At 32.6% G+C, this 9,840-nt stretch overlaps 1 pseudogene across 1 annotated transcript; it reads right to left on the minus strand.

The window, feature by feature from the left end:
• Positions 1 to 265: 265 nt before the first annotated feature.
• On the minus strand, positions 266 to 7,073 carry LOC148612790 (uncharacterized; annotated as a pseudogene). The gene is made up of 4 exons (XR_015924493.1): positions 6,361 to 7,073; positions 5,203 to 5,526; positions 1,445 to 2,034; positions 266 to 1,032 (listed from the first exon to the last, which is right to left on the minus strand). The product of XR_015924493.1 is annotated as an uncharacterized LOC148612790 (transcript).
• Positions 7,074 to 9,840: the final 2,767 nt, after the last annotated feature.

The following is a 9,840-nucleotide window of genomic DNA, read 5'->3' on the forward strand; positions in this document are numbered from 1 at the left end:
AAATTTTTTACCATGCTAAATTTGATAAGTGGATTACAAAGTGAAATAGCTAAAAAATCTAACGAGCGATGCCCATATGAGGAAGGGGTTTTCCAAGGAGAAAGTGTTGACAGTTTCAGGGTATGAAATAAAAATTTAAGATATTTTACGGGAAATTTGATATTTTTAAACCTGATTTTATCAACTTTTTTGCAAATGTTCGCATATTTTGCATGGTTTCTATGGTAACCCAATTTGTTGTGGGAATTTTTTTTTCCAGAATTTTTTACTGCATCCTGAAGGCCTTAGCTTGAGCTATTTCTAGATATATAGATTTACAGATGCTTGACAATTTTTTAAAGTGATAAATGTTACAAAGCATCAGATTACAAGATCAAAATTGGGCAGTTCTACAATACTGTGGAGTGCTCGCATATGAATTTCGCAATTGTTATTTTCCGTTGTAGTTTTGCTGTATCATGGTTAACAGAAATAATAGAAAATAGTTTACACGAAAAACATCCTTTATTATCACATTTTGTCCCCGGAACAGTGGACCTAATACTGATAAATATGTTATTTTTTTGCAGCGAGCAAATTTATTTATTTACGATAAGATATAAACTATTTAATGGTCGAAATGCTTTTTCTGTTTTGAGTACGTGTCATGTCATTTTACTTTAATTATGGATAAATAGCATGTGCGTCCTCCGTATATTTGTCTCCCAGCTTCATATCTAACCCAGATACTGTCATTTACTGAAAGATGTAATATCACGACCCCTGAGCTGGTGAACCAAGCCTCATAACCCATAGCTCCCTGAGCAATTATTTCATTATTCCGGAAAACGTAGAAATCGGTATCAGTTGTTGCGGCCATTATTGAGGTCGAAATAAGATATAGACCAGGAATCTCACAGATAAATTTTCCAGAACTTTTGAATGAGTCAATATTCTTTATTCCGACGTTTAATGTCACTTGGTTGAATTTGACTCCCAAAACTTCTGAATGATTGGTCACTCCTCCTCTAGTGTAATAAGCAGTTAGTGCCACTAAAAAGAAAAATAAAAAAAAAAACGCACCAACGGTGGTATGATTTTTGGAATCACCAAGCACACAGACAATAAGTAATCAATCAATTCTGGAAAAGAAAGGCAATTATTTCATTTTGCATCATATGAAAAAATGCTGAAGTCATCTACACATGGGCAATCTTAATGGTCAAACGGAGCTAGTCGGCCTTTCTCGTTACACAGATTTGTTTAATGTAGCGAAAGTTGGCCGATTGAATTTGGGTCACATTTGTATATTTATATATGAATATGATATATTCGTTTTTTTTTTCTTTATTTTGATGTTTCTATTATTATAATTATTTACATGATTATTAGTGGAGTGATCCTTATGCAAAATTGTAATGGCTTGACCCTTATTTGTTATTGTATATGAATCTATGAAACCCACCTTGCTGAGTACTTGTGTTTAATTCTTGTTGTAGTCGTGTAGTCATGTTATACAAAGCCATGAAATCCTGCGCCCGGGATTGTTCCTTTAAAGCCAAAACACTTGTTTGTGTCTGTAATGATGTAACTGTTTGATTCAGATAAAGAACTTCCTGTAGTGGCTTTATTGATCCGAGCTGCATTAGATCCGAAATTTTGTTCCCAATAATTATATTGTTTCTCTGCATGTTATTGACTAACATATTATGATTCTGTTTCAATTCTTTATAGTTTTTTTGTAAATCGTTAAACTGTTGTTCAAGGGAAGAGTAGTTTTTCTCCAGTTCAGAAAGTGCTTTCGTTGTTTCATTCAGCTTGATACAACAAGTATCACGTTTCTCTAGTTGACCAAATTTCTCTTGAAGTTGAGATGTAAGGATTGAAAGTTTCTGATTAACATCATGGCGGAACTGTGATACATCCCCTCTGACTCGTTCTGTTTCCTGTTTTAGCAGGTCTCTTTCCTCCAGAAATGCTGATACTGTCAAGTAAGATCCTTTAATAGAGCTTTCATTTCCGGCATTTTGATGGTTGTCCAACAGAAATCCATCGCTGCCCAAAAATAACAAAATAAAGAGTAGTAAAAACATGTTAGATGGTGTCCAAACAGAGTGCAAATGGTATCTTTATTGAATTTAACCTATACACTATTTGATAGTATGATATGCACGCTCTTTGTAAACTGAATTAGATAATGATACTGATAGATTTGAACTTCAAACCTTTTTATTGATATTGTTGACATCTATGTCAAAGTAATATTCTCTATAGTAGATAAATGTCGTGCAATTTTGTTTTTGACAATATGTTGTCTAAATGGGTGTATATGTACTTAATTAAACACATACATTGTATTCAATGCCATCAACGCAATAAACAATTGGCAAAGAGTGCACGTTCGTATATATTTTGTACTTTTTTGTCGGAACACTGTATTTCAGCATAACTTTCTGGTGAGGCATTTCCTGATCCTATTTCCTCATTTTAAGTATACAGACAAAATACTTGGAAAAAAATAACTCTAGAAACCAAAAACAATATTCATATGATTGGTTGTTTTGTACAAAAATAGTTTATGTTTAAATGACTGAAAAAATCTAGAGCCAACAAAAATAACCGCCAATCTGTTACAAAAAAGGACAAATAGTGACCACCTGAACTCAGAAATAGCGTATGTTATATGACTATGATTAACATTTTCCTAATAAGTGCATTTTTATGAAATGTTCCTGTCTTTAGTGACCATGTTTTTGCTCTTTGTTGAAAGGTCACTTAAGACGGGTTTTACTGTATTTGAAAGAATGATCTGGAATCACGTTCAAAGAATAAGGTACTCAAACACTATCTTTGACATTAAGATGCTAGGTAAATACTTCTATAGAGTTTGCTCAAAATTATTTGTTGGGAGTCGATACCCTGTCGGCATGGTCAACTTCGTCTTTTCAACGGAGATTGAAAATTCAGCATTATATTCTATTGACAGAAAGTTTTTCCATAATTCACGTCGTCAATTCAAATAATACCTCCCATTGTTCCATCCTAGTTCATTGAAGTGAAATGTAAGCAACAATAACTACTGCAACTTTAAATATTTCAGTGGAGAAAATGGTAATAATGAATTGTGAACAAAAAGTTTCATGAAATTTCAGGCATTTAAATAATATTTAGACGATAGATGCAACAAAGGATATATTTTGTTATTTAACAACGAAATAATAAGTCTGTTACATTTATGCCTCACAAGCACACTCTCCAACTATCAATTATGCTGCTTGCGTCACTTTTAAGAAGGTGACATTTTGATTTGAATATTCCTTTATATCATTATTCTACTAATTTCAAGAACAGACAGACATAAATTTGAATGTTGTGGTCAATTTAATGAATGTTGCTAGTTTAATATTTTTTTAGAAGTGAACTTCTAACTGTGACTAGAATTTCAGACGATATTGTCAAAAGTACAGTAAGCAAGTGTTCAAACATATGTTCAATAGCCAATCATTTTGCACTTCTTAAATTGCGCAAAAATAATAACACTATTCGTTTAATTTGTCTATATGGTGAAAAAATAACTATTCATTCCAGTTTGTCTGGCCTTAGTACATTATTCACATCAAAAATAGTTGATTTGTTTCAGTGCCATTTGCAGGGTTATCTCCCTTAATTGTTTTAAATTTTAATTTACATTCTATATGATTTATATCTCCTAAGACCGACCAAGAGTTGTATAAAAAGCTAAATGTTAATATCTCGTAAATATTACAAAATGTCGGAGATAAAAATATGTAGGCTTTCTAGCCACGTTTCACATGTTCTGTAAGAACCGAATGAAACATGGCACGTAATAACCTTTCACTTTGATAGTACAATTTGGCTGTTTAAAATCTAGGAAAAACAGGATTTTTAATAATATTGTAGTAGAACGAGATATTATTCAATTCAATGCTCTCCAAATAAATATTACATGGGCAAACTCATTCTGCTGAAAAATTTCCAAACGCATCAAATGAGATAGAGGATAGAGACCAAATAAAGGTAATTTCAAATAAAGGAACCTCCCTTGACTTTCAGTATGTTGGCAGATCAATTGATTTTTATCATGTACGTTACATATTTTCCCCCATTTAACCTGTTTTAACAAGATATATTTGCTTCCGCTGCATTAAATTGACAGGGCATCAACATTTGAAGACAAGGTAAAAATAATGTACTTTTAATGTAATATTTGCCGTATGATTTTTCTTGTGTTAGTATTAACTGTATGGAATTTTTGTTGCTGTAATGTGTAGGTGTTTTTGCTTTGATTCACATAGAAATTTTGAACCAACGACCTAAACTACGTTACAAAATCAGAACCAAGAGCTGAAACTATACCTTACAAAATCAGATCTAAATACATAAACTATACGTTAAAACTCAGATCCAAATACCTAAACTATACGTTACAAAATCTGATACGGCTTAAAATATGTGTTACATAAACGACTTTTTAAAATGATTTAGGCCTTCTTTTATTCCCGATCAAATATATTCATTACTATTTTATAATTTTCGCGATATGACAAATATTCTAATCTTTATTGAGGTTCAGAACGTTTTTTTAAAGGTAGAAATCATTCTTCATTTTCTATCATCCAACGTACCATACAAAAGAAAATCGAGGGGACAAAGAATCGAACAGAAAAAAGAACATAATCTAAGGATAAGGCCTAAACGTTACATAACAGATAAAAACGGCTTTAACTATACGTTACGAAATCTGAACCAATAATCTTAATAACATTACAAAATCAGAACCAAGGGCCTGAACTATACGTTACAAAACCTAAAACGGCATAAGGAGGTAGACCTACGGTAAGTGATATGTTTGTGTCATAATAAATTTCACCAAAGCCGTTCAAGCTTTTGTTTAAAACAGTATGAAATCAGTCCAAGTTCTTTTGATGCTTACATGAGATTGATGTAAAATGCTGAGTACAAACGTTCTAATGATTTGTAAGATTAGTGTTCTTTACCCTAGGTCTACCTCCTTAAACTATTTGTTACATAAACGAACTTTTAAAACTATTCATGCCTTCTTTGATTTCAGAGCCAATTTATTGATCATTAATATATCACTCTGCACATATAACGTACATATTTAAACAGAATCACAAAACTGAACGTTCTTATTTGACTTTAACAATTGAAAAGTAGCAAGAGTGAGATGAGTACACGTACATAGGCAAATCAATCTGAACCCAAACACTATCATTGACATTGATGTGTTGGGCAACTACTGCTGTACCAGAATTCCACCAGTCTCCCAAGTGTCCTCATGAGCAACTTCGTCATTGTTCACAAAGATTGAAAATTCGGCATCAGATGTTGTTGACATAATGGATGTAGAAATTATATAAAGTCCACTTTTCTCACAAATAAATCTTCCATCGTTCCTAAATGAGGATAAGTCGTTTATACCAATGTGTAACTTAATGTCGTTAAATCTCACTGCACTGCCCTTCGTCATTGTTCCTCGAGGTGAATAATAAGCAGTTAAAACTACTGGAAAAGAAGAGTTCGAATCGTTGAGTTTATTAAATAAATATTAATTATACTTACATATTAAAATTATATATAAAATGTGATACAAGGAAAGTAAAGTTCTTTGAATAAAATATTCATTGAAATATGGCACATTTGTTCGATTTAATGCGCAAAACGACATCAGTTGTACTGTTATCGTGTTTTTAGTTTCACATTGAATATAATAAAACAACTCTAGACCTCTCGCAGGTTATCCAGCAACAAACCGGTTCGGCGAAGCAATCAATCCTTATGTCACTTCGTTTAATCGGCAAATATTTCGCTACTACATAAAGTTGGCGGTAAGATCATGGCAGTGTAGATCACAACTGACATAATGTAATACCAAAATATCATACCATCAATAAAAGTTATATTCTAGCATCATTTAGTTTATCAAAGAAAGGTTAATCGAAAAAATCAAGTGCCAATGGAAATGAAGAATACCATAGAGAAGAAATTCAAAAATGCAATCGAGAATACACAAACTGACGAGAACAACAACGAGAAAGACAAAGAATTGAAACATTAATAGAGACGAGCAGCATGAACTCCACCAAAATAACCGGGGCTGATCTCATTTTCTCCGACAAGCTGAACATTTCCTGCTTCTTGCAATACGCCCACCGAGTTACCCAATGAAGGTTTTATCCGTCAAATGATTGAAAGCACTTGGCAAAGAGTTGTTTATGTTCTATGACATGAATTCTTAGGAACAAATGATAAATTAGTAGAATATCACTTTTTGTAGTGTACTTAAACTGTACCTATTATATCTGACGTTGAAGTATAGATATTTTATATTTAATTTACCTTCCTCAGAATTTTCGTCGATTTGATCCTGTAGTCTCGTGATGTTGCGTTTGATGAGCTGGCTAAAACTTTCAACATCTGTCCGTAGTTTCATTAAAGAATTCGTCGCATTTACAGTCATGTTAAATAAAGCCAGAAAATCCTGGCTCCGGGAATGTTCCTTTAATGCAAGATCATTAGTTTGCAATTTTAGTGAGTGGACTGATCGATTCAGAACTCTGATATCTTGAACCGGTTTAAATGTTTCTAGTTTCTTCATGTCAAACATTTCATTTTCCAACTTCAAACTTGTTTTCTGAATCACAACCATAGTTTTAAGCAGAAAGTGTGATTTTGCTTAAGCTTATCATAGCTCCTTTGCAAATTGTTGAATTTTCGATCTAGAGACGAATATTTTTGTTTTAATTCAGACAGTTTTGTTATTACCTCGCTTTGGTTCGTATATTGTCCTAACCGTTTTTCAAGGTCATTCAATTTTGTTTGAAGCTGCGATGTCAAAACGGCAAAATTCAGATTAGCATCATGCCGGACTTTAGAAACCTCTTGCTCAATTAAGTTTTTCTCGTCTAAAAATGTCGATACTTTTAAAAATTCACTATTTTTAAATGACGAATTTCCATGGTTTGATGAACCATCTAAGAGGAACGCAAAAGCACAAGTAGCTTGCAAAACAAATAACAGAAACATAACATCCATGTCTCTAAAACATCAACAACAATTAATCACAAAATACAAGATTTATAAGATAAGTAGAAAATTACTGAGTATCTAAGTAAATTTGAAATGATCATAAAGTATTAGTAAGTAAACAAGTAAGATATCAGTATTTGCGATTTTTTTTTGTTCCAGCGCATACATTTCTTCTTCTTATCCTTAGGCTGGTCTATGTCACATAATGTGACAAAGCATCTTTTTATTTGCACAATATTTTAGCATCTAAGTGATATTAACTTTATCTCATCCAGTATTATTTTGTATTATATGTACAATTTAAACAATTAACAAAGACATTTTAACATTTTTCTCCAAATGGTAGAAAGAGTAATCAAAAGAATCAAGATTCCAGCGGAAATCAAAAAAATGTTATCCAGGGACAAAGACCAGACATGGAAAACAGACATACACAACAAAGAACATGAAGTTACTAAAATCTTACATACAAAGTAACAAAAGCAAATGAGCAACTCGGACACCACAAGAAACTGGGACCATGGACCAGGTGCACCGGTAGGGTAAGAGTCCTCTACATGCACATCTTATCTTTGTCTTCTATTTCTTTTTAACCAAAAAAACACTAAATACGAAATGATTTTAAATTCTAGATTGATGACGTTTTCAGTGTTGACATTGCAACTATTTGGCGAGCACTATTTGGCGAGTCTCTTATATCTCAATGCTGTCCATCACAAAAAATGTGTACCCGATATATAGCGTTTTGTCTTTTGAACAAATCGGTTTTGATCTTAATATAAAAATCTGTTTTACCACTGGGTTCCGTGTGGGCTGATTAGGTTCGTCCTAGTTGCTTCCATGTTGACAGTTATAAAGTTTTAATTCCAGTTTGAAGACTAGAAACGATGTCGAGCACTGTTTTCATGGGTTTGTGGTATGTGAGTTAATGTTCAACTAAAATTTTCAAGGAACAATTCTTCCTGTTCATTATGCTTCGCCATCTTAGGAAATACTATGAAAAAAGAGGAATAACTGTTGCATGTAAATACATTGCATGGAACTGAACAATGCTGCAGGATTTTTATCAGCAATAATCATTCATTTTGAGTGAATAAAACTTTAGAATGCAGAAGTACTGTGGTCGGCATAAACAAATATTGAATTATCAAAATACAAAGACAATTCAGAGATGGCAGTATGAGTGCACGACCAAAAATGAAAACAGGAAACAGAATTATCTACAAACACAACCAACAAAAGAATAAACAATAATTATATATAAGGCAAAACAACAAGTCAGCACAAAAAAAACAATGAACACCATTAAAACACGGGAGTGACATTAGATGCTGACTCTCGTTACATTGCAACTGTAGATCTCCAGTCTTGTCTTTATCAGAACTTATGAATGTAATATAATTTATTTGATAAACTTTAGATGAGTTCGAGATCTGAATCATAGAATATGAATTCATCCGCTTTGTAAGAAAGTTTCATCGATAGTACAGATATTTTTTCACTAAATATTTTCCCAAAAGGGAGTTTTTGGACCCATCAGTTTTTTTCCAACTGATTTTTTAAATCATTAAAAAAACTAAAAATAAATCTTTAAACACACAGTTATCTTTCTTATGTCCCACACGGTACCTTAAATTAACAGCTAACCTTAATGTACATGAGATGCTTTGTCGTATTTTTGTGTAATTCATAACTTAGACTTAGATAACTTAGAGTAATCAAGGAAACCAAGGTTATAGCGGTAATCAAACAGTAATCAAGGGAACCAAGGTTATAGCGGTAATCAAACAGTAATCAAGGGAACCAAGGTTATAGCGGTAATCAAAGAGTAATCAAGGGATCCTAGGTTATAGCGGTAATCAAAGAGTAATCATGGGAACTAAGGTTATAGCGGTAATCATAGAGTAATCAAGGGATCCTAGGTTATAGCGGTAATCAAAGAGTAATCAAGGGATCCTAGGTTATAGCGGTAATCAAAAGAATGTAATCCAGGAACAAAGACCAGACATGGAAAACAGACATAAACAACAAGAACATAAAAAAAAACTAAAATAATACATACAAAGTAACAAAAGCAAATGAGCAACTCGGACTCCACTGAAAATACGGAGCATGGGCCAGGTGCACCGGTATTGTTAGCGTCCTCAGCCTTTCTAGAAACACCACCAAAGTTGCTCATAAAAAGTCAAGTCCGTGGTAGACGAAAGAGGAAATATACTTACAGCATATTTCTACGTTTCAGTAGGTGCATACAGTTTTGTTTTACGGAAATGGGGAAAAAAAGCAAATGATATAATCAAGTTCCCAAGATTACCTGTCCGATTCATCATTAATATATTGACAGAATTTGAGAAAAGCGCATTTTGTAATCATCGCACGCAGTAAAAACTCAATTGAACATTCGTAGTAAGATATTACACTGGTGTGGATATTAAAAGTGTGAATGGTTGAACTACCAAAAAAATCATGTAATCCTACTTATACATTAACATACCATACCAGTTACATGCATTATTTACGAAAGATCTAAAATACATTTGTATCAAGGAATATTTCCTTTTTATTGTCATTTATGTTCCCTAATTTTTTTATTCGATCAACATATAGAAGCTTATGACTTAAAGTGGCTCTGCACGATAAATATTATTTATTCATAGCAATAAAAATTATTTATAGAAACCACCACCCGGAGCTAAGAAAAAATAATTAGCAAATTAATAAAAGTATAATGAAAGGCCTCAAAGCGGCCTAAATTTTGATGAAAATTAAAAGTCAATGCTAGTATTGACT

This window comes from Perna viridis, chromosome 7, assembly GCF_037379345.1.
Source record: "Perna viridis isolate PV_CMFRI_1.1 ecotype Kerala chromosome 7, ASM3737934v1, whole genome shotgun sequence".
NCBI classification, from domain to species: Eukaryota; Metazoa; Mollusca; class Bivalvia; order Mytilida; family Mytilidae; genus Perna; species Perna viridis.